This window comes from Mesoplodon densirostris, chromosome 10, assembly GCF_025265405.1.
Source record: "Mesoplodon densirostris isolate mMesDen1 chromosome 10, mMesDen1 primary haplotype, whole genome shotgun sequence".
NCBI lineage: Eukaryota > Metazoa > Chordata > Mammalia > Artiodactyla > Ziphiidae > Mesoplodon > Mesoplodon densirostris.
In genome coordinates, this window is record NC_082670.1 from 101,730,760 (window position 1) to 101,757,472 (window position 26,713).

Consider the following 26,713-nt stretch of genomic DNA (forward strand, 5'->3'; position numbering starts at 1 on the left):
TAGTTGCTAATGATTACCTTTCTCACCATTATGGAAGGCTTGACTGAGAAGACAACACAGAGAACAACAAAGCTCAAAGAGAAAGAGAGAGATTTTCCAATGACCATATTTAAGCCCCTGGATCCAGCCATACCCGAATGCAGTGGTACCCCTAGACTTTCCAGTTACGTGACTCAATAAATTCTTGTTTTGCTTAAGTCAGGTTTTGTTGGCCAGTGGAAATCAAATCTTTCCACTCACAAAATTCCTTAACTCCAACACAGCCAATTCAGTCCAGGACCCTGACAAGGCTTCAAGTCCCAGTGGAAAGTAGACAGCAAATGCACTTTCTGAGGATCAAGCTTCAGATTTCTTGCTCCTTGGTTGTCTACTCCGGGCATGTCTGACTTCAAGCACTTGAATTGTCTTGGCTGTCAGGTTATTTGGACTTTGTCACTGTTCAATTTACAGCTGTGTCAATGTAGAATTTGGAACGACAAAATGTAATAAATGGACCCTATTTGCTGTGATGCTGGAGCTTAGCCAGATCTTATCATCCTGCAGGTGATGCATCCACAGCTGAGGCCAGGATGAAAGGAGCATAGGATGGGCGGGTGTAGGGACAAGAGGTAAGAGTTTAAAAAGGCAAGGACGAGAAAGTAAGGAGAGGCACTGGACGCTGTGGAAAGAGCCCTGGACCGGATGCACCCAGACCAGGGTCTAGGTTATATCCTAACCCTGTTCTACCTAGGGAAGCCTCTTCCCCTCTTGATACCTCAATGTACCACTGTATAAAATGGGTACAGTAATGTCTGCCAGGTCCACTTCCCCAAGGTGATTGGGGAAAAAAAAATCAAATGAAGTAACACATGAGCCAGGGGCCCTCAAAATGGTATGGACATTCTTGTTGTTGCACTGACCACTTCCATGGGGAAGAGCCATGGGGCAAGGCCAGGTGTCCAAGGTATTTTCCTTGTCACACTGGTAAGAAAAATGGGCTCAGGTGAGGAAGTCACTGGCCTATAGTCACACGGCTGAAGAACAGGAAGACAGGCAGGATTTCAATCCTGGTTTGGATGAGCCCAGAGTGCATCTTTGTTTTACTGCTTCTGCTGGGCATAAAAATTCAATTACAAAAATAATATTAAATAATTTGAGGAAGAATAAACATTACTGAGTACCCACTCTGTGCTAAGGACCTCAAAACAGTATCGCATTTAATACTTTTGACATCCTTATGAAACAGATCCTAATTTACAGAAGAGGAAACCCTGAAAGTTGCAGTGACTTGCTCAAGGTCACAGAGCTGGCAAGTGGCCAAGGCAGGACTTGAACCTAGGCAGTGTGGCAGCAGAGCCAGCAACCTGTGAACCACTAAGCAGTAGAGCCTCCTAGGGAACAGAATTGGGGAGAGCAAAGTGAGGTCCCCAGTTCAGACAGAGGTGATCCTGGGCCCTGAGCTTGATGGGGGTGCTGCTCCAAGACCGATCCCAACTGTGAGGTCTGAAGCACTTCCGTAAGCTCTTCTCATTTACTTGAGCATCCCCCTGCTGCATGCTGCATGCTCTGTGGCTCGGCCGGTCCTGGACCAGACGGAGGCGTCCATTCACCCTGAGCTTCTGCGCCAGGTCTATCGGGACTTCTCCCCTCTGCCTCTAGGGTCTTCGATACGCGCTCAAGTCCGTCAGTGCCTGCAGCCGACAGACACTTCAGGGTTCCCAGCTCCTCCATTCCCAAGTTAGCCTGTCAGCCAACTTCTCTGCTCCTGCCTGCCCTCCCTCCCTCCCTCCTTCCTTCCCCTCCGCAAATATTTATTTAACATCAGTGAGTCTGGGGAAGGCAGAACGAAGCCAGGAGGTTCCAGGACCACCCCCCCTCCAGCAATTTCCAGGAGCATTTGTCTGTGACCCCACAGGCCATCTTGGAAGCCACTCTCTGGCCCCCTGGACTTTCAGATGTCCGTCAGGACAGGCTTCTCCTGGGCACTTGGTTCTCAGCCACTTGCCAAGTGCTCAGGTATCTACTGTTGTTCGCTGACGGCTTATGCCTAGTGTTACATATCATCACCCCAACAACCCCCGGAGACAGATATGATTACCTCCCAGATACGCCACTAATGAGAGACCTCACGAGTCCCACGGGGTCTGAAAGTCACACAGCAAATGGTGCAGCCGGGCTCCCCCCTGCTGCACCATCGTGGGCTCCATGTTGGCTCCTTGGCAGGGGCACAGCAGGAAGAAGGGACTTGTCCCTGGAGAGCAGGAGACCCGGGGACCAGCCAGGTCAGCTGCCCTCCCACAGGGAACCTTACCAAGTCCTAACCCTGCTCCCAGCTCTGAGCTGTTCACCATCTGTAAGCAGGGGCTTCAGGCTGGATACTATTAATAACAATACTACTGGTAACCCCCCTTTCCCGAGTCCTTACGCAACACAGGGCACTCTGCTAGGGGGATTGAACTGGCTGCGAACATGGGCTCTGGATTCAAATCCTGGCTCCACTACTTACTCATGAGTGACCCTGGGCAAGTGACTTCAGTTTTCTCAGTTTCCTCATCTGTAAAATGGGGGTAAAAACAATACCTACTTCAGAGTTTCCCTGAGGATTTAGTTAGTATAGATAAAGGTACTCAAGGCTGCATCTGGATTTAGATTTTGTTGTTGCCTTTTTGCAATCTTTGCCTTAATTATCTCATTTAGTACTCTCGGCAACACTTTCAAGTAGAGACTATGCTCTCCATTTTACACACAAGGAAACTCAGGCTCAGCAAGGCTAATTAACTTGTCCAAAGTCACACAGTGAGTTAAGTTTAAGACTGCAATTTGAACCCAGGTTTGCATGTCCATGTTCTCATCCCCTGCTACACATCATTGCACTACATCATGGATTCTCAACTCCAACACTATGACATTTGGAGCCAGGTAATTCCTTATTGCGGGGGCTGTCCTGTGCATTGTAGGATGTTTAGCGACACCCCTGGCCTCTATTCACTACGTGCCAGTAACCAGCCTAGTTATGACAACCAACAACGTCCCCAGATACTGACAAATGTCCCCAGGGGGCAAAACTGCCCCTGGTTGAGATGCAGGATGCTCCCTGAGGTCAATTTCACTTTACCATTCTACATTTCTACTTCTATTAGAACTTCGACCAAATGACAAGAGAGCAGAGAGGGCGGTGATGCTGTTCATGCCAGGAAATAAAGAAAACCTAGTGGAAACCTCCTTCTCGGGACTTGCCTACCTCATCCTCATAGGGCGGCAGCTAGTTCATCTGCCACCTTTGTCCTAATTAAAGAAAGGTGCACCCACTCAACAGATAAATTACTGCATTGCATCTTTTTCACTTTTTATCATCTTTGAAGTTGGCATGTGTCTTATAATCAATGGCCTATCAAGATGTGATTGGCAGCATCTCGTCTTAGTTGTGCACCTTACAAGCAGCAGCATCCTAAACGTGATGATACACAATTTGCAAAGATCCCCCCCACACCATCCCACCCCCTGGAGAACACAAATTAGAAAAAGGCCCCACCTCTGCGCAGAGGTGGCCCAAAGGCCGTGGCTTGGCTAAGTGGACAGTGCATCAGCATGAAGACAAAGATGCTCCTTTGTCCAGGAGGACACAGGGCACAAGGACAAGGCACAGGGCTTGGGGGAGAGAGCACAGGCTTTGTTTCAGCCCCAGGGGCATTGTGCAGCATACAACCTCACCACAAAACATGGTGAGCCTGCCACCCGTCATGAGTCACTGACTAATTCTATCCAACCCCAGGGGCTAAGAATTAACATATCATCAAAGACCACTGGATACTACATGGCTTCTCAGAGCCAGAAATAATTTTGAGTTACAGTTTCTTGAAATGGTTTTCAGTTTTTTTTCAAACCCCAACAAAGCAGATTGTTTTACAGACTGAGAATGGCAACCAATTACCTGTGACTCAAAGGTAAACAAATAAACATCCACAATGTGATATTCTTTTTTACAAAAAGGGAAATGCTCCCTCAACAGGAGACAAATGTAGCAAAGCATCTGTTAAAATGGTTCCCCAAAGAAGAATGAGTTAGTCTAAAACTGACAAGGACAACGGCCATACATCTTTCTCTGCCTTCATAAAACACAGCCTTCTTTGAAATCGATGTGATCACTTGTGAAGCCTAAGTTCCTCTATTTTTTTCTTCTTTGAAGCTGTGTGTGCCTTAATGTGCTTTAAATGTGTAATAAAAATATAATGAACAACATTCCTTTATTCACTGTGGCTGCTACAACATATGCTATAAAGCCCGACTCCTATAAAGTTGAATTTTATGGCATTTCTTACACCTGTTCCTTCACCTTAGAGCTGCCCTACAATACTGGTCAGAATTGAGTGTTTCTCTCTCCAACCTCTATCTCCCAAGAAAATGACTGAGCTTGAACTTGGAGTTCCCATTCCTGCTTCTTTCTTTTCCTCCCATTATCACTCCCACACTGTCCCCTAACTGCTCTCATCTTCCCAGTCTCTCCCACCATATTCCACCATGAAGACATGCATGCTAGGCATGGCTAGTGAGAAAACCCATACCAGATACCCCTAACCAAAACCTCTATCTACCTATCTATCAATCGATGGTCATGCCACCGGCATGGGGGATCTTAGTTCTGACCAGGGATCGAACCTGTGCCTGCTGCACTGGAAGCACAGAGTAGTAACCACTGGACTACCAGAGAAGCCCCCCAAACCACCTTTTATATTAAAATGTTAAGTAGTGGAGTTAGATCCGGGCTCAGCGAACTACAGCCTGTGGGCCAAATCTGGCCCTCCTATATTTTTACAAATCAAGTTTTACTGGAATACAGCCCTGCTCATGTGTTTGGGTAGTATCAAAACCAAAGGCTCTCTAAACCTAGCACACTGTCATGCTACAAAGGCAGAGTGGAGGAGTCAGAACAGAGGTTGTACAGACCACAAAGCCTAACACATTTACTATCTGGCCCTATCTGCACTGCAATTTCCTGTGAGTCACATGGGGATAATAAAAGGAGCCTATACCGTGGGACTGTGAAAATGCACAGCACTTACAACAGTTCCTGGCACGCGCTGTGGCAAGAACTCAAGAGTTGGGCGTTGCTACCATCCCAACCTGCATCCTCTGCTCTCTAGCATTTCCCTGCCTGCATTCCCCAGATGACAGAAACGTCAGTCCACTGCTCGTGTCTTCCCTGCCTGATCCTTCTGTCTCCTAACACCGCTTCATCCCACACCTTCAGCACCCCCGTAAGGCCTCTCAGATGTGCACGCAAAGCCTTCCACATAGCCAAATCCTCCCACTTCTGAAATCCTTATTCCTTTCCACTTTTCAGTGGCTTCTGATACCAGAGACCGCACTCCTCTTGGGGAAGCACTTCCCCCCTGGGAATATCCATCCAAGGGCACGGACTGACTGTCACAGGCGCTCTGGGTTCTCATGCTTTAGAGAAAATTAGTTCTTTTTCCCTGAGCTTAACCCCTCGTGAAGCCACATGAAGGCAGCACGTTCTTACAGAGGCCCAGCCACGCAGAGCAAGCCCTACAGGCCCCAGTCTTCACTCCAACATCTGCCTAATGACATGAGGCTCTATTATCAGCCCCCGCTGAGGACTAAAGAGAAACTTTCCTTCCTTGAAAACAATCATTAAAGTTTGGGTTTCCCAAAAAAAGCAGCCCCCGAGACAAGACTGGAATGCAAGCAGTTTATTTGGGAAGTAATCTCGGGAACGATTGGAGGAGCAGAGGGAAGTAAAGCAGAGAAGGGAACAAAGAAACAAGAGAAGGTGTGGAATCAGGACACTTATAGGGGTGGCAACCCGGGCTTCATTCTGATAGGGATCTCGCCGATATAGCTCAGGACGTGTGTCTCCAAGCGATCCCACGAGGACAAGGAAGTACCCTTTGAGGCTCTACCCACCACTTCTGATCAGTCATTGGTTGAGGGATACTCCCTAGGGTGTTAATTATCCGGCCCTTCCAGCCTGCCAGGCATGAGCAGATGGCACCCGGAAATGAGACCAGAGTGCACTGAAAAGGTGAAGAGGCAAGGGGATGGGGCACCTATATAGCATCAGAAGCAACACTGCATCAAACAAATTGCCCCCCGTGGAAGGAGAGGATGGGTTTGGGGTCAGGGGAGACTGCGATTTTTTTTTAGAAATTGAAATATGCTTGTTAAATAAAGCTGCTATGTGGCTGTGAGAAAACAACTTCCTTAGCCAAAGACAACTAAAAGTGTTAGGATTTGGAACACAGAGTATTTATTCTTCTGAGAGGATTGCTCTGGGGTGTGTGAAATAAGAGCAGCTCTCCACCTTCAAGGTATTATTAATGTTCCTAGGCTGTCAGTCAAGCTCTGTTTTCATTTCATTTGTCCTAGAAGAAAATATTCCCCTTTCTCTGCACTCAGGATGTATCACTTTTCCTCACCAGTACTACAGACCACGACTGTCCTTGCCGTGACATATTGAGTTTTTTTATACTTTTATTTTCCTTTACATAAACACAACTGACACTTTTAAGTTTTCAGGTTGGTCTCTATTTGACAATGCAATAAGTGAGAGACAAAGATATTTTAACATTAAGCAGCTATTTCAAATTCACTCATTTTGTGGCTCTTTCTGTTCAGGCACTCATTCAGTCAACAACTAGTTTTCTGAATAGTTACTGTGTCACTTGTTAAAGGTGGAAGGAAGGTGTTAAAAAATTAATCACCCATAACATCTGCCTTCAGAGAGTTTAAAGTACAATTGTGTTGCAGAGAGCATTTGTTATTTTGGGTCTGCCCAGCATCCTTCCCTCCTTTTGGTGATGGCACCCTGATCTCAGCACACATAGCCCCCCCGCCAATTCCAATCAGGTCATGTGACCCAGGCCAGTCCAACAGCTCGCTGACTACTCTAAGACACAGTGATTGGTGCAGGAGTCACCACATGATCAAGTGTGTCCTACCAGAGTGAACTCCAGGACTTGCGTGGGACCTTTCAGGAAGAGATGCTTCCTCCTTGCCCTGTTGAATCTGAGCCCAAAATGACTTAGGCTGGAGCTCCTGCAGCCATTTTCCTTCCATGAGAGGAGAGGCTATCTAAGAATTCAGCTAAAACAGAGGAGGTGCAGCTGAAGGATGAATGAATGGGAATGGAATCTTGATGACAACCGGACCAAACATTCACCTCTCTCTGGACATTTTGGTGATGGGACCCAATAATGTCCCGTTTATGGCTAGGCCTCTTCACAGTAGATTTTCCAATAAACAGAAGGAGGCTTTACCAACCCAAAATCAAGTAAGATGGCATTTTCTGATGAGCAGTTTCACATGTCCATCAGTTCCACGAGACAACAATGTAACGTGGCCGCTGAGAGATTAAATGTTTCCTTAGGATGTAATGACAGAACCACAGAGGTGTGATTCTTGATCTTGATCTTCACTGGTCAGACCCCACCTAGAATATTCACAAATTCTGGCTACATCACCACATAAAACAAAGATATTCAGAGAAGGAAGAGCAGGACGAGGTAGTTTCTGAAAACCATGTTATAAGAATGATTGAAATACCTAAGATGTCTATCTAGCAGAAGAAAAACAGAAGTTATAATTTTATATTTATTTGCACAATTAACTTGACTTATCTGAATGACTGGGACATCGTAAGGACCACCAAATCAGTAATGCCCTCTTGGTGAAATGTGTTTCAAGCCAGCCTTTGGCTTCTGACTTTCTCTGAGAGGCTGAAAAGCTGACAACATGCTTTGCTGGTCTGTGAAAGTAAGCCTAAAAGCTGAATTCATCAATGTTACTTGAAAGTTAATTCTGTTACAGGCAATACTGGAGTACTGGACGTCGTCCACTCATCCAGCGTTGCCTGGTCTCATTTATCACCAAAGGTAACTGAGCAGAAGCAGTTCGCATGTCGGCAGAGTCAGACACAAACTGAAACTTAAAGGAAAAGACATTATAACATAACACAGGTGCCCTATCAATGCACTCCCTGATTCAATGCCCACATCTCTTCAATCTTATGTAACTAAACAGCATATTTCAGCCTTAGGGGATTTACTTAACAGACATAGTTGGAGCATCTAATGAGAACAGGACATTGTACAGGTAAATTTAATTGATGGGTATGTAATTCAGCAGGATACAACTGATGCCCTTAAAGAACTTATCTATTAGTATAAGAGATGTTGCATACATAAGAGAAGCACAATGGTAGAACAGTGAAGGCAGCTAAAAAATAGTAATGTCCCCAGTGGCATCAACTCCTCTTTTTTTCCCTCTAGACAGACATTGCTAACGATCATGACAGTGTTTCCCACTGAGCCTAGATACAACCTCAGAATCCTTCTTAACACAACTTTACAGAGAGCAATTATTAACCAACCAGATTTCATTTCTGAGGTGAAATCTACTTGTCACACCTGAGTTGGAGTTTGGAGGGAGAACAGATGGATTCCCACTGCAGAGATTTCTGGTACTAAGAGGATAGCGAGAACGTCTCCTCATAGAGATATGAGGAACATTCTCGCCATACAGAAGAAAAAAACATATGAGCCATAACTGAGGTGGGAAAGAAAGAGTAGTGCATTATGACTGAAGTCTCTGAGAGTGGAGATGATGCTAGAAATGGAAGATTGAGGGCTTAGATGCTACACTAGGAACTGGAAGTTACTTGGAGGATAAAAAGAACCATCAAAAAAATTATATAAGAGAAGTGATATTTTTATAAATATCACTGGGTGGACTCTAGGAAGAAAAAGAACAGGAGTTGGGCCTCCCTGGTGGCGCAGTGGTTGAGAGTCCGCCTGCCGATGCAGGGGATACGGGTTCGTGCCCTGGTCTGGGAGGATCCCATATGCCGCGGAGCGGCTGGGCCCGTGAGCCATGGCCGCTGAGCCTGCGCGTCCGGAGCCTTGCTCCGCAACGGGAGAGGCCACAACAGTGAGAGGCCCGCATACCGCAAAAAAAAAAAAAAGAACAGGAGTCAAAAGCAAATTAAAATACAGAGAGATGAGTCAAACAGTCAAAGCATAGAGTATGACATATGACATATGACAGAGTATGAAGGTCTGACAATGAAAGTAAAAAAAAAAAAAAAGACAGAAGAATTCTTCTAGAGAAGAAACAGGAATAATGATGGTGTACTGGTCCCGACAGTGGGAGGATGAGGAGGGGGAAACGCAGATCATGACTCCAGATTCTGAATTTGAGTGAATAAGAGGATATGGCATCATTAGCTAAGATACAGAAGACTGGTCCCCTATGGTGCACGCTGAGCACTGAAGTACAGTAGGACATCCTGTTACGATGTCCAGGTAGAAACTGAGAATACAGGCCTGGAACTTGAGGAGAAATACAGGGTGGAGATATGGAGGAGAGAGCGCCAGTCATGAGAAAGTAGGAGGGTGGGTGGACGAGAGGAAGGATGGCCAAAGGGCTATGGAAAGAAGGCCTATTTTTAGGAAGCAGCCTGAAGGAAGAGCCACATAAAGAAATCAAAATGGAGCACACCATTTTTTAAGATAATAACTCTTAACAAGGGCTATAGATGATTTTGAATCAACTAGTATGTTTATTTTTTCTTTTTAGCAAAGCAAGTCCCTCTACCAGCCTTGCACTGGCTATTGGTGTGGTTATCTAGAGGCCACCGTTGGAACCACTCACTCCCTGGACCTATGGCCCTCAGGATGGACAGAGCTGTGCACAAAGCCATGAAGAGACTGGTTTAGCTACAGACTCAGCTCCAAGGAAACAGGACTCCCAGGGTCGGGTGGAGAGAAGCATCCCCTCGTGCACCCCAAATACATTTACGGCAGCCCCTCAGAGTCAGGCTTTGGCTTGACCCTAGGGATTACAGACGTGAATAAAACTCAGGCCTTTCGAATCCAGCACTTGTTAACACTTGAAAATGTTAACAAAAATATGATGGAGGAAACAGTTTGTCTATCCAAGGTGAAGGGTAATCAGAAAAGGCTAACCAGGTGTGAGAAATTCTCCTCTGACTTTCAAGGGACCTGTACTAGGCCTAGTACCCACTAAATCTGGATAGATGGACGGACAGATGGGTGGATGGGTGGGTGGGTGGGTAGATGGACAGAGGAAGCATATATTTGTTAATGATAGTGATGTGGAATAAGTGTTAGCATACTAGAGTAAGCTATCTTTTTCCTCTCCCTGGTAGCTAAAGAAGAAACTAGTTTAATTGAAGTAAATCTGAAAGAGAAAGACAAACACCATATGATATCACTTATATGCAGAATCTAAAATATGACACTAATGAGCCTACCTATGAAACAGAAACAGACTCACAGACATAAAGAACAGACTTGTGGCTGCCACGGGAGGGGGGAGGGATGGAGTGGGAGTTTATGGCTAGCAGATGCAAACTATTATACAGAGAATGGTTAAACAACAAAGTCCTACTGTATAGCACAGGGAACTATATTCAATATCCTGTGATAAACCATAATGGAAAAGAATATATATGTAATTGAATCACTTGGCTGTACAGCAGAAATTAACACAACATTGTAAATCAACTATATGTCAATTAAAAAAAAAAGATGATACTGGTTTAGTTCTTTCTCTTTCTACACTCTACTTAAACGATACAGCAATTGTCACAGACCTCCTTTTCAATTTTTGGAAAAAGGGACAAAAAAAACCCCACGTACATGCTGATTTCCATGAAAAAAAAAAGATTGAGAGTTAATGATGAACTACACCACTCCTCTCCCCACCCCTGCTCTATGTGGGTGGTATGTGGTGGGAACAGAATATCTAAAATGAGAGTGAGAACTCTTCCTGGGCAGAGGAGTTAGCTGTTCCAAAATATTGCTGGACTCAAGGGCTAGGAAACAACAGGGGACTGGATGCCTACCATGGAGTACACGAGGTCCTGGGTGAGACCAGAATCCCTACTTGGACTGCACTTCCCTGAATGTAATACATGGCAAAAACAACTAGTCCACCAAAATTTCATGGGCTCTCTTGCATTTCCAGACGTCTTGATTTGGACCATATGACTAGCTCTTGTCAATGAACTGTAAATGGAGACAACATATATCCCTTCTGGACTAATGCAGTTAAGAGCTGGTGTGCATTTTCCAACTCTCTCTTCCCTCTCTGGTGATCTATAAATCACACGTTCTAGATATCATAGTTAAGAAGACGGAAGAGGCTGCCAGAGCAAGAGATCCACCTTCGATGAGTTACACCAGTGAGACGCAGGGGTTTATTTGTTATTGCAGCATAGCCTAGCATTGTTCTAGTATCTAACACCGCTCTGACCATGAAGTACATGGGTCCCAAGTTCAATACAGTTATGATAGTGATATTGAATAAATGTTTTTTAAGTCCTCACACTCATTCTCATACTACCTAATTTCCCAATTCATTGCCTATAAAATACACTAACACTCACACACTGTTTTGTTGTCAGATGCACATACCAAAAAGATAAGTAGGTAGGTAGACAGATAGATAGGTAGGTGCTTTCAATACAACTACAAGGCAGAAAAAACAAAGAAAAAAAAATTAGCATCCGTATCTATCCAAATCAACCACTGTTTGTATTTTCTTTTTTTTTTTTTTTTTTTTTTTTTGCGGTATGCGGGCCTCTCACTGTTGTGGCCTCTCCCGTTGCGGAGCACAGGCTCCGGACGCGCAGGCCCAGCGGCCATGGCTCACGGGCCCAGCCGCTCCGCGGCATATGGGATCCTCCCGGACCGGGGCACGAACCCGTATCCCCTGCATCGGCAGGCGGACTCTCAACCACTGCGCCACCAGGGAGGCCCTGTATTTTCTTACTCACATTGCATTAGATGAAAATATGTTTCAAGCATACTTTTCAGAGGAACAAAACACAAAAGTAATAACAGGAGACACCACTGATATTACTTGTATGTATGAATAGCAAACTGGCATAGAAGTTAGTATCCTGTTTTCAAGACAGTCCACATAATTCAAGGAACACTTACAAAGGTGGTTTGGAAGATGAATCATTTTTATTTCAGTAGCTCAGGGGTAAATTTTAACTACCCTCTCATTTTTTCTATTAGAAAAGGATATAGAAAAAAATGACAAACAATTTTTTTTCAACCCTGTAGCATAAGTATTAGGGACAGTCAAAAACACAAAGAAAGAAGAAGGAAGGGGAGAAAACGAAAAAAGCTTTTTGCTATTATATTGTTACAACTTATCAATAGTGTCCCATAAAATTTTTATGTGACATCCTGAGATGTGATAAAACAGTCATAAGTTTAAAATAAAACTGTACCTCTAGTTCCCTTCTCATCAGTCTATTTGTGAAACTGTAGCAAATACTAAACCTAAATTCTGAAAGCAAATAGAAGGTAGGCTCATAGGAAAAAGACAAAAAATAAAGAAAAAAATATTGTTTTTTCCTTTAAGATATTAAGTTTATTTTATATAAATAAAAATAATATTAAATACTGTATTTATTTATTTTATTTCAATTTTTATTTTAAACAATACCATTACTTATTAAACCATTCTCAAGGTGTGCAGAAAGATGGCAAAGTCTCCCTCAGTCTAATTTCAAGTACTGTAGAATTATTTTTCAGTTTTCTTCACTGACCCATCTGTCCATCCTTTCATCCATCCCAGCACCCATCTATTCATCCCCCATCCATCCTTTCATCCATCATAACATCCATCCATTCCTTCCTCCCATCCATCCATTTATTCCCCCATCCATCCTTTTATCCATCCCACCATCCATCCATGCATCCATCAATCCTCCCACCCATCTATTCATCCCCCATCCATCCTCCCATCCATTCATTCATCCATCCACCATCCATCCATTCATCCCCCATCCACCCATCCATCATCATTTATTTGTCCCCCCCATCCCTGCATCCATTCATTTCACTCACCAAATGTTCAATTAGTCTATGAAATGCGAAGTGCTAACCTCAAAGAACTTTGTAAACTATCATATATATAACTTTAGAAGAAAGCTGGTAAAGATATGACATAGGAGAGGTACCAAAAAGTACTGAGTTTGAAGAGAGGAGTAGTCTCACAGTGGAGATGGAAACGTCTTCATGGAAGAGAAAGTTGAGGGTGGAAATAAAGTCAAAGCAGCATCTCGTTCAGGGCCTTACAGATGAGGCTGAATCGGAAAGCAGTACCGTTAACAAACAACTACCCATCTCAAAGCAAGTTTATTAGCTGCCAATGAAACGTTTAACATTCCGCAAACCACTCCTGGAACGTTCTACCATTTACTAAAAAGTAAAAACCTAGAATGCGGATCAAGGTGGCAGTTTTGTTTTTTTCTTAAACTTTGTTAAGCAGAAAGTTTCACAATGCCTTTCCTAGTGGGGCCTACAATCAAAATGTCATCAGATTGCCTCCTCCTGTTTTTCCAATCTCTCAGGGAAATTGCTGTTCAAAAAAACAGCCATAGCAGAACATTTTGACATTATTTCTATGCCGCTGTCCAAAAAGGTGGCATTTCGTTAATGTCGGCATTCAGGTGTCATTCACATCAGAAGCTGTGACTATATTTTTTTCAACCTAGGGTTTTACTTTTCTAATGACAGGTAAGGTTATCCCCACCCCCTCCACCTGCCCCCACAAAAAAGACCCAAAATACCCTTGGTTATATAAAAAGGGAACTGAGCAATATCTCTGGGGCCCTCTCATGGGATTGATGAATTGGAAATACCGAGTTGCTGGTGAAGCAGCCACACTTTGGTCTTCCATTTCCTACTTCTCTTGTCTTAATTCCATGGAGGCTCAGAGCTGGGAATTCTCTTTACATGACTGGCAGCCTCCTCTTCTGTTTTCCCATAAGCTGCACCACTATTTAATCAAGGGAGCTAATCAACTGTGGAGTTCATAATGGTTGTCAGTCACATTTCCTGTGTTATGATTGATGAATCTAACTTTGGACTGAATGCCTTTGTTCAAAATTAGATGACAACAGAATCGAGATTAATACTATTTTTTTTAAAGCTGCATTATGGCAGCTAATAAAAGTAGTTCTCTCACCATTATGGTACCACACTGGTGGCACTGGAGATGATTTTAGACCGTTTTCATCCTAATGCATCCTAATGCATTTTAACATGCATTATGTGAACTTTCTGCTTATGATAACTGATACTGTTTTTTCATAAGGGTTAGTGATCAATTTTTTCCTTTTTGTAAAAATTCAAATAAAAATGAGTCCGTGTATGACTGTGAGTGTGTGTGTGTTGAATAAATAAATCTCAATCCACCTCCTTTTCTGCCAAAAATCAAAACCATTTACTAAGTCACCTTTCTCCTGTCTCTCTTTTTGTACCTCTCGAATCCATTCTCTCCCTTAAAATAAAAGTTAATAAAATTCAGGGACTTCCCTGGTGGCACAGTGGTTAAGAATCCACCTGCCAGTGCAGGGGACACGGGTTTGATAACTGGTCTGGGAAGATCCCACATGCCGTGGAGCAACTAAGTCCGCGCACCACAACTACTGAGCCTGCGCTCTAGAGCCCACGGGCCACAACTACTGAGCCCATGTGCCACAACTACTGAAGCCCGCACGCCTAGAACCCGTGCTCCACAACAAGAGAAGCTACCGCAATGAGAAGCCCGTGCACGGCAACCAAGAGTAGCCCCCGCTTGCCGCAACCAGAGGAAGCCTGCACGCAGCAATGAAAGCCTCCAACGCAGCCAAAAATAACTAATTTTTTTAAAGTTAATAAAATGCAGATTACCCATAGACAATTGCCTGGGGCAATTGTCCCCATGGCCACTTGGGGACACAGTGTGAAAAAAGTGAAGTTTCTCTCCTAGAACTGGTCTAATCTAACTACTGAATCCTGAACCCACGAGGCACTTACTTGCTTCATTTACAGTGTCTTCTATACTCCCTCCTATTTTCCTTCGTTTTTTGATTACTTAACAGTGCTTCTTAGTAATAATCTCAGAAGAATGTCTTGATACACTGAAACCATTAAGGACTTTCTCCACAGAGAAATGTACTTGAAATGTTCATCAGATAGAGGGGATGGTGGGGGGGGGGCTGTGGAGGAGTCCATAGCAGTCATAACAGGAAAAACTAATAAGACTTAAAATGTTTATTTCAACTCAATGGGGAAAGAGGTGTTTTTCTTTCATTATTAAGTTCTTAAGACAACAAAATCACATTATCACACCATAAAATTGAGCAAAATGCAGAACGATCTTCTGCATAATAAGAAGTAACCTTATTATCTTGATTATTTTTAAGCTTCCCTTAGCCCCTAGCCCTTAGTTATCTCCTGAGATTACAGAAATCTCGACAATTATCCTTTTCTGTAAATCCCTTTTCTATTTGCTTTACTTAAATTTCGTAGGCTGCACTGTAACCTATTGAAGAAGGGGGTCTCTATTCTTTGGAGTTTAAATATGAACTCGTTTTATCTTCTCCAAGAATTGCCACCAACTGTCCTCTGTAGAAGTCCCATGGCTGCCCAGGATAGAGTCTCTCTCCTGACATCTCCATCTGACTGTATAACTTGTGGTCACCTTTGGTTATTAAAACAGTTTCAGGTTGGGCCTTTGGGATCCATCATGTTTGTTTCAAAGCATCAATTTCATGGTCATTCCAAAGTAGCCTCTTTCCGTTCCCTCCCCGATACAGGCTACAATGGCAGCTCATGATCCCAGAGAAGAGGGAGGCGGGCAGAGCCTGCAGTTTGCTTGCCAGCCCTGCCTTCCTTGTGAATGGTGGTTAAGGTGAAGAGGAAGAAGGAAACACATCTTTCGTGACTGCCCCAGGGCTGCGCTGAGACTTCTCCTTGACTGGCCATAACCACTGATCTATTTCTTAGTCTATGGATTTCAGGACCATGAGTGGAGGCTCCAAGAACCCTGTTGTTGGGAGTGTCTCTCCACGCCCTGCCTAACAGGCAAAGCCTCAACTCCTCAGCAGAATATTCAAGGTTCTTCACAATCAGATTCAAAACTCTTTTTCCAACGTCATTTCCTGCGACTCACTTTAGAAACCCTATACTTCAGCTCCATGAAACCTCTGTCAGTTTGCCCGCGTCATCCTCTGTCCTGGCTTGTCCACTGCTTCCCCATCCCTCAGGTTAGACTACCCTTCCCCCTCTCCTCAACGCTCTAAATTCTTATTTATCTACCAGTCTTGGGATGCGTCAGGCTTCCAGACAGGTTGGGGGCTGGGGACAGGCCTGGTTCACTGAGTTCTCTGGAATCCTGAAACAGAGGACTCTATAACTACAAGATTTAAAACCAAAAGAAAACGGAAAATATCCAGACTTTCTTTCATAAGTCATCTAGACATACAGCTGGTATTTTCCCTGTGCTTTCAGTTCTTTCTATGATGCTGTTATAATTTTCTATAGCTAAAAGTCAATTTAAAAATAACAATAAACCAGGGACTTCCCTGGTGCTCCAGCGGTGGAGAGGCTGCCTTGCAATGTGGCGAATGCGGGTTCGATCCCTGGTCGGGGAGCTAAGATCCACATGCCACGGGGCAGTTGGGCCCGCGCGCCACAGCTACTGAGCTCGTGCGCCACAACTGGAGGGAAGCCCGTGCGCCGCAATGGAAGATCCCGCATGCCTCCACGAAGATCCCGCGTGCTGCAGCTAAGACCCAACGCAGCCAAAAAGAAATTAAATAAATAATAAATAAATCTTAAAAAAAACCAATAACCATATAAAAAAGCCATCAAGGAAACAGTTAAAATTTCTTTCAAAAGCCCCATCATGACTCCCATGTAAATGATGCTGTTTTCTTAAAACAAATAAATTATAAAAATGACCCAGAGAGGCTTCCCTGGTGGCGCAGTGGTTGAGAGTCCGCCTGCCGATGCAGGGGACGTGGGTTCATGCCCCGGTCCGGGAAGATCCCACATGCCGTGGAGCGGCTGGGCCCATGAGCCATGGCCACTGAGCCTGCGTGTCCGGAGCCTGTGCTCCGCAACGGGAGAGGCCACAGCAGGGAGAGGCCCGCGTACCGCAAAAAAAAAAAAAAAAAAAAAAAAAGACCCAGAAAATTAAAAGCCCTGATTGTTTCACTGAATGTTACTTCCTTGAGAACACAAACTCACACAAACACACACACACACACACACACACACTAGGGAATTTCATTAAGACAGCTTTTTATACATTGTCTCACATATAGTTCTCTAAGAGAATAATACAAAGTGATTCTTCACATCAAAAACAACAAAAGACAAAAATCAGGTAATGTTAAAACACGATATTCTCTGTGCCAAAGAATAAAACAGTAGAAAAGATTTTATCTTTTCATCTATAAATCACTGATACTTTTTTCAGGAGGGAGAAGACTTATAATTGGTTAACTGGAATGGAATTTTCTACTGTGTCATTTATCTCCTTCTCCTCTCTCCAAAATAAACTGTATGTATGGGAATAATCTAAAAGTTTAGGAAGAATATAGGCTTTAAGTGAGTAAAATACTTCTATTTCTTTTCTGAAATGAACTTTGTTTGAGGTTTCGTTATGCTATATTCAGGAGAAGAGATACAAATTGAAAATTAGTTTGGGTTTTTCCTTCCTTGGATGTTTGAACACAATTTCCATAATGGACTCCAGGGGGCAGTCAAGCTGGGTCCCGTGAGAGTCAGTGTATGCGGTGGGTAATGGACTGCCTTTACCCCGTCAGACCTCCACCGACATGGGACTCCAGGTCTGGAGCAAGGCACATCTGAGCTCATAAAACTAGACAATCTCTGCTCTCCAGCACTCAGGCTTTCCTTGCTGGAAACTGAGCAAATGCAGCACAATTTCTTCCGTCAAGGCCAAAACCACCATAGACCTTTTTTTTTTTTTCTTTTCCTATCTGAAACAAAATAGTTTCATGTTTGTTCTTTTTTTTAATTTTTTAATTTAATTTTATTTATTTTTATACAGCAGGTTCTTATTAGTCATCCATTTTATACATACTAGTGTGTATACATCAATCCCAATCTCCCAGTTCATCCCACCCCCCCACCACTTTCCCCCCTTGGTGTCCATATGTTTGTTCTCTACATCTATAGACTTTTAAATTTAATTTAAAATTTAATTTTGGAGTTGAGGCAAACAGAGTCTTAACGGAGACATAATGGCCAGAGGATCTACATGAAGCAGGTGAAAAATGAAAAAGAAACACTGGCTTCCCGAAAGTGACATCACAGACCTTTCCTTACCACCATGTGAGGTGTGGATGTGATCCTCTGGGCCTTCACTCTACACAGTCACAGAGCATGAGTTCAAAATCTGTTGTAAAACACTAGACCTAGTATAACCTCACACCGGTCAGAGTGGCCATCGTCAAAAAGTCTACAAACAACAAATGCTGGAGAGGGTGTGGAGAAAAGGGAATCCCTCTACACTGTTGGTGGGAATGTAAATTGCTAATAGCCACTATGGAGAACAGTATGGAGGTTACTTAAAACTAAAAACAGAGCTACCATATGATCCAGTTATTCCACTCCTGGGCATATATTCAGAAAAGACAAGAACTCTAATTCAAAAAGATACATGCACCCCAGTGTTCACTGCAGCACTATTCACAACAGCCAAACATGGAAGCAACCTGAATGTCCATAGATTGAAGAGTGGATAAAGAAGAGGTAGTACATACATACAATGGAATATTACTCAGCCATAAAAAAGAATGAAATAATGCCATTTGCAGCAATATGGATGGACCTAGAGATTATAATACTAAGTGAAGTAAGTCAGACAGAGAAAGACAAATATCATATAATATCACTCATATGTGGAATCTAATTTTTTTAATGATATAAATGAATTTATTTACAAAACAGACGGATTTCAAAAACAAACTTATAATGACCAAAGGGGAAATGTGGTGGGGAGGGATTCAATTAGAAGCTTGGGATTACCATACACACACTACTATATATAAAATAAATAACCAACAAGGACCTACTGTATAGCACAGGAAACTCTACTCAATAGTCTATAATAATGTATGTGGGAAAAAGAATCTGAAAAATAATGAATATATGTATAACTGAATCACTAGGCTGCACACCTGAAACTAACACAACATTGTAAATCAACTATACTCCAATAAAATTTTTTTTTAATTTTTAAAAATTTAAAAAGTAAGACACTATACCTAGAATTGTTGGAGTCCTCCCTCACTCCAGAGAGATCTTAGATCACCTCTTGAAACTGTGAATTCTGTTCACACATTGCTTATGCTGGTAAGTGGCTGTTATAAAAAATAATAATAATGACAACAGACACAGTCTTTGCTCCGATGGGAATTTGGGGGCATGGCAGCGGCACGGAGTAGTGCGCACGGAGAGACTGGGCCTCACCGCGCAGAGCAGAAGTCCCAGCTCCGACAGTAACTAACCACTTGGTCAGTGGGGGAAATCCCAGCTTCTGTCAGCCTCAATTTTTCAATTGTAAAGTCAAGTCAGATGAGAACTGGGGGGATGTCAAAACTTTGAAAATGACTTAAGAACCCTTTGCTCAAGTGAAATCTTAGGCAAGATTTCATAACATAAATGGATTAAAGGTTACTTTACTCCGGTTGAGGAGAAGAGGTGAGGCAGAAACCCAGCCATCACAAGGAGACCCTGGAGATCTATGCTTTGAAATAGCCTGGGCTTTGGAAGATGACTTCTGAAAAACTCTCCTGCCCCAACACCCAATAACAGGGTTCTGCAAACTACAGCCCCTGGGCTGAATCCAGCCCACTGCCTGCTTTGTTTTAAAAAAATGCTTAATTGGAACACACCAATGCCACTTGTTTAAGTGTTGTCTATGGCTGCCTTTGTGCTATAAGGACAGAGTTGAGTGGTTGTAATAAAATATTTCTTTCTATCCCCCAACAGAATATATGTATAACTGAATCAAATAAGTTTGACAATCACTCCCCTAAATACTTTCAGCTCTGTACCTGGAAGCACACAGCATCCAATCAATGCCAGCATCTTCCCATCACCCCGTTCTATACTTGAAGAAAATGGGGTGCCAACTGACTGGTAGGAACACTTCTCCAATAAGAAGCCAATCTAAAAACATTACATGGACAAAGAGAATGGAACAGGGTAGACTGGGTTTCAAATAATGTGATTCAATCATCCTTCCGACGACGCAATTGAAAAATAAAGCAATGGTGTCACTTCCTTTCTAGTTGGGCACTGTCCCAACACAGAGACCTTCAGAAAAAGTAATAGGAAGCTCAGGCGACTCATTTCCCATACTACCTACTGAATGAGGAAAGGGAGAGACTACAAAGAGAAAAGGAGTTGCAATGAGTCAGTCAATAAAAAGCCAAAAAAAAAAAAATCAATACGATTATTTGAAAGGAAAACAGTGAAGACACTAAGAAAATACAAAACTAGGGCTTCCCTGGTGGCGGGATGATTAAGAATCTGCCTGCCAATGCAGGGGACACGGGTTCGAGCCCTGGTCCAGGAAGATCCCACATGCCGCGGAGCAACTAAGCCCGTGCACCACAACTACCGAGCCTGCGCCCTAGAGCCTGCGAGCCACAACTACTGAGCCCACGTGCCACAACTACTGAGCCCGCCACGCACCTAGAGCCCGTGCTCCGCAACAAGAGAAGCCACCTCAATGAGAAGCCTGTGCACCGCAACAAAGAGTGGGCCCCGCTCCCCACAACTGGAGAGGACCCATGCACAGCAACAGGGACCTAACGCAGACAAAAATTAATTAATTAATTAATTAATTTTAAAAAAGAAAAATAAAGAAAACAAAATACAAAACTAAAGTAAAACATTAATGATTCCAGCAGTACAGGAGATCAGAGCTCTTAATAAAACAAATAGTTTTTACACTTGAACTTGGGCTTCACTACTGCATGTGGGATTTTCTAATCCATCACTCAAACATGTGAAACACTGGCTTTGGCCATTGGTTAATTATCGGATTGTCATAACCCTTTTCATGCTCACCCACCTTTTTTTTTAATAAGCTGATTTTGTTAGTGTTTTTTATTTAGTAATTACTGTCTCCTGACAAGTGCCTCTCCCATACCTGTCATTTTACAATGGAATCTACTGAGAGAAGGAAAAAAATTCCCTGTGTACAGAGACTCCAAATGTCTTACCATCTAGTCTCACATGTAGTTTTAAAACAGTGGAGGAGGGACAATGAACAGCCATTCTGATGCCATATAAGGCTATCAAGAGCCCTAAGGAAATACATAACTTCTTTTTTATATATAACTTCCTTTAAGTGTGTGTGCAGAATTAATAACCCTTTTTAATTCACTGATGCATTTCAATGAACCCTGGGATTAGCTATCTATTCGAGCCAATTAGTAGTTATTTCTGAGCTCCTACAATCATCAGGATGACTAATTTAATGACTGCCATGACCAGTGTTCACAGCCCTCACACAGGGTGTGTGGTGGAGGCTTGCTGAGAACAAGAAGGGGTGATTCCACAGCCTCTTCACAAATAACATGAAAATAGGAATTTTTAAATCACTTCTACCTTGGTCATATTTCGCAAACCAAAAAATGATATTCTTTTTAACTCCTCTGGGTCCACAGAGCCCTTTGGTCACCGAGCCACAGCTGTGAGCACCTACTATGTCACCAAGTATTGGCTGATGATGGTGTCAGCTACTTACCTCTCTGTATGGCCACCCTACTAGACTGCAAACACCCTGGGGGCTGAGAGAAAGTCTTATTTATCTAGGAGTTTCTTATCCCTAATGGAGTACGAGGTACTTTCCAGGTTCTGTTCAGTAAATGTGCATTAACTTAGACGTGGCTTTGCTGGTGTGACAAGGCTCATGCGAGTTAAGGACAATGCCACCAAACTATGAAATCCTATAGGGCACAAACCATATTTCGCCTCCACGTATCACCAATGCCTATCATCTACAAGGCCTCGCACACAGCAGCCACTAAATGAATGCGTGTGGAAAGAAGGAAGACTTTTCACTGGAACGTAAAAAGCCCATTTGGTGCTATGAAAACACAGCAATGTGACCAAGTATACTGTGCATCTAAATCAGGAGTCAACAATTTTCTTCTGCAAGGGCCAGTAGTAAATATTTAAGGCTCACAGGTTTTCCTGTCTCTGTTGCAGCTACTCCATTCTGTTGTAACATGAAAGCAACCACAGACAATATGTAAATGAATGTGTTCCAATACAAGTTTATTAACAAAATCAAATGGTGGGCCAGATTTTCCTGCCAGCCGTAATGGGCTGACTCCTGCTATAAATGAGAAAGGCAAAACAATAAAGCTTTTAGAATAAAGTATCGATATGACTTCAGCATAAGGAGTGTTTAAAATACAAAAAAAAAGCAGTTACCCTTCCAGAAAAATTACAAGTGGACTTATCAGAATTATGAACGATGGGATATGACACGGCCATGAAACAAACAACTTGTAGATAGCAACACAACATGAATAAATCTCACAACACAATGTTGAACAAAAAAGGCAGGACACAAGTGTATACACAAAAGCATCATTTAGAGAGGGAAAAGGTAAACCATAGGGTGGGAAAGAAATTTGCCACTTATATAACTAACAAAGGCCATATACCCATGAAAGAGTTCTGGAACCAATTCCAATGTGCGTGTGTTTTTCTCCCCACACCAACAAGCAGTTCCACAACACCAGTGCGGTGTTCTACAATTTAGCTCAGCTCTGACACTGTCTACCCAGAGATAGCATCAGATTCCACAGGTTAAGGGCTTAGTCCTACAAGACTGTCCCCCCTCCAACTTCAGATGCCAGTCATAAGCCCAGGTTATCACCTGTGCTTCTGGATGACTGGCTATAAATCAGAGGTTCCCATGACCTCCTCAGCGGGTTCAACCAATTTTCTAGAGTGACTCACAAAACTCAGAGAAATATTTCACTTACTAGATCACTCGTTTGTTACAAAAAGATATAGTTCAGGAACAGCCAGATGGAAGAAATGCATAGGGCAAGGTATGGGGGATACAGCAGGGAGCTTCCATGCCCTCTCCAGCACACCACTCTCCCCAGACCTCCACATATTCACCAACCCAGAAGCTCTCCAAACCCAGTCCTTTGGGAGATTAATGGAGGCTCCAAGACATAGCCACGATTGATTAAATCACTGGCCATTGGCAAATGAATCAACCCCCAGCTCCTCTCCCCTCCCCAGAGGTCAGGGGCTGGGACTGAAAGTTCCAACCCTCCCATCACATGGTTGGGTTCCCTGACAGCCAGTCCCTTCCTTAGGTGTGGTCCAAAACTCACCTTATTAGCATTAAAAATGGCATCTTTGTTGTTCTCATCACTTAGGAAATTCTAAGAGTTTTAGGAGCTCTCTGCCAGAAACAGGGACAAAGACCCAATATATAACTCTTATTATCAATCACAATATCACAACCTATAATACATAAAGAACCCCAGATACCAATAAGGGAAAGACAAGTGAAAAAGAAAAATGAAAAAGGACAAGAACAAGCATTTCACCAAAAAAAGTATGCCCAAATGGCCAAGAAACATATGAAAATATGATCAACTTCATTAGGAATCTGACAAATACAAATAAACATCACAGTGATGCACCACTACACGCTCACTAGAATGGCAAAAATTCTAAAGGCTAGAAGTGGTCCAAGACAGTGACGTAAGAGGATCGTGAAGTCACCTCCTCCCACGGACACACCAAACCTGCAGCTAAGGATGGAACAACTTCCTCTGAAAAAGACCTGAAAACCAGTGGAGCACCCCTTCACATCAGGCAAACAAGGGAAGACCCACATCAAGCATGTAGGAAAGGCTGGGACATAATCTCACCCTAACCTCCATCCCAGGCTGGATGACCCAGAGTCAGTGGAGAACTCACAAACCCAGAGCTTCTCCCCAAGGAACAGATGGTCTGTACCCACATCAGGCACCCCAACCCTTAAGATCTGCACCTGAGAGACATCTGGCCAGACATCGCAAAACATCTGGCTTTGAAAAACAACAGGGCTCACATCCAGGAGACCCAAAGGCCTGTCATGAACTGAGAACCGCCTCTAAAGGGCTGGCATAGACTCACCCACCCTGGGGCCCAGCATGGAAACAGCCACTGGAGAAGTGCCCAGACTTCATGTGAAAAAGAATCGTTTCCTCATCTTGAAGCATCAGCCTGAGCGACAGGGGCCTGTTGGGATACTCTCCAGAGACAGAGGAGTTGATGGATGCCTTGTCCTACTTTCCCTCTACCTTGCTAAAGTCACTGGGTACCATTTTTTGTTGTTTTTATTCTAGATTTTTTTCTTCTCTCTCTCGGCCAGCATCATCCTTACCCTCCAACCAACGGGCACCAGCTTCACATTCCCCCTCTGCCAGCTCCACGACACCAGGAGGTCCCAGAGGGGAGCTTTACATGCATCTGCTGCCTGGGTTCTGCAGCTGCTGCCCAGGGGTTGGCCCTTGAACTCCTGGCTCTGGTGGCCATGGGGGCTTGCATTCCTGGGCCCCTCGGAACTGTAACAATCGGAGAGACAGTGCTTGGCTATTCACTACCCCAGGGTTCAGCAGAGACAGCTGACTCAAACATATACTGCATCTTTCTGTGAAAAAAAGCCTTTCTGTTTGTTCTGGAGCCACAGCCTGGGGGGCAGGCTTCAGGTCTGGCACATGTACAGAGGCTACGGACATGCCCCAGGGAATGTAGGCAGGGGGCTGCCATCTCTGCACTGTCCCTCTGCCCCACGACAGCTCACCCAGTATCTCTTAGACACTTAGGGCCTAGACACTTGTCTGGAGCCCTGATTTTTGTGACTGTCATCCAGGGAACACATCCAGATCATCAGATGTGGTGGCTAGTGGGGCTTACTCTTGCAATCCCACAGGACTGTATATATGTGCATACTTTAAAATCTGCTGCCTGGGGATCTGACTTCCAATCAGCCTGAATCTAGGTGCTAAGATCCCTCCCTCTGGGACACGGACAGGTCTTAGCATAGCCTGGATTACTGGGAGCTGATAAAAATAAAAGAGGCTGGGCTTCCCTGGTGGCGCAGTGGTTGACAGTCCGCCTGCTGATGCAGGGGACGCGGGTTCGTGCCCTGGTCCGGGAAGATCCCACATGCCATGGAGCGGCTGGGCCTGTGAGTCACGGCTGCTGAGCCTGCGCGTCCAGAGCCTGTGCTCCACGTGGGAGAGGCCGCACAGTGAGAGGCCCGGGTACCGCAAAAAAAAAAAAAAAAAAAAAAATTAAATAAATAAATAAAAGAGGCCGCTAGGACAGTCACAAAGATGCAAGAGACAACAAAGAGCTACGACACGGCTGAGTGGTAAGTTTTATCTCCTATGTGAGGCGTCTCCTTCAAGACTGCAAGAAGTAGCTGTTTCACCTAATGCATAGACACCAACACAGAGAGTCAAACAAAATAAAAAAACAGAGGACTACGTAACAAAGGAAAGAACAAGATAAAACCTGAGGCAAAAAAAAAAAAAAAACCCGAATGAAAAAGTCTAATAACCTTAATGAAAAAGACTAGTAACACCAAGTGTTGATGAAGATTCGACCAACAGCACTCCCTTGTGTGGCTCCAGGAGCATGAAATGGTACAGTCACTTTAGAAAACAGACTGTCACTGTCCACTCATACCCTCCTAGGTGATACCTTAGAGACATGCATGCCCAGATGCAACGAAATACACATTTAAGACTGTGCATAGCAGCATGCCTTGCTGGAAATGACTGGAAACAATCCATGTGCCCATTAACAGTGGAATGGATAAATGTTCATACAATGGAATATTCTACGCCAATGACATAAGCCACAACTACACACAAAGCATGGACAGAGTTCACAAACCTAATATCGAGAAGAAGAAGACAAAAAAGCCAACCACAAATGAACACATACAATATTAGCTCATTTATATAGAGTTCAAAAACAGGTAAAACATAGCCAGTGACTTACCAGAGAAGGTGGCCTTGCGGACACATTCATGGTGCAGAGAGGAGCTGTCATTGATATGGGCGTCCTGGGGGCTCTGAGTCTGGCTATTGGTTTCTTGACCTGTAATTACACAGGGGTTTGCTTATTAATAATTTATTAAGCTGAATATTAATATGTGTGCACCTTTTGTGCTGGTAATAGTTCACAATTTTTAAAAAACGATTTAAATTATTTGAGGCCTGCCATCTATGAAATGAGATTTTTTTTTAATAAAAAAAGCATCTCTAGCAGGACTTTTTTCTTTTCAATGATACCACTGCATCTTAATGGATATGTCGTCATCATCGTGACAAGAGTGATATTATGTGATTTCACTTTTTATGACTTTCACTAGCTCATAAAAGGTAGTGCAGTTCTGTCTGGTTCCCTTGACATGCTGGTTGTCAGGGTACTTCCTCTGAAAATGCAGTAAGCCACACGGAGATGACATCTGGATGTTCCCTGTCGAGAGCCCCAGCTGACTCCAGGCTGGGAGTTACCCCAGCCAGGCACCACACAGGTGAGTGAGGAAACCTCAGAAGATCCCCACCGCCAGCCAGTGGAGTCTTCCCAGCTGAGACCCAGACATCCTGGCTCAGAGATAAGCCACGTGCCATACTCCATCAAAGTCCCTGACCCCCAGAAACCATGGGCACAATGACACAGCTATTGATTGATGCCACTAAGTTTTCGGTGTCCGCCCAGTCAGAATGGCCATCATTAAAAAGTCTACAAATGACAAATGCTGGAGAAGGTGTGAAGAAAAGGGAACCCTCCTACATGGTTGGTGGGAATGTAAGCTGGTGCAG

The 26,713-nt window shown here is 43.7% G+C and overlaps 1 long non-coding RNA gene across 1 annotated transcript in view; it reads right to left on the bottom strand.

Moving 5' to 3' along the window:
* LOC132496883 (uncharacterized) overlaps positions 1–26,713 on the bottom strand; it is a 148,365-nt gene that overhangs the window by 20,203 nt on the left and 101,449 nt on the right. The window contains exon 3 of the long non-coding RNA XR_009533543.1: positions 25,887–25,985. This is a non-coding gene — a long non-coding RNA (uncharacterized LOC132496883). The remainder of the gene's footprint in view (positions 1–25,886; positions 25,986–26,713) is intronic.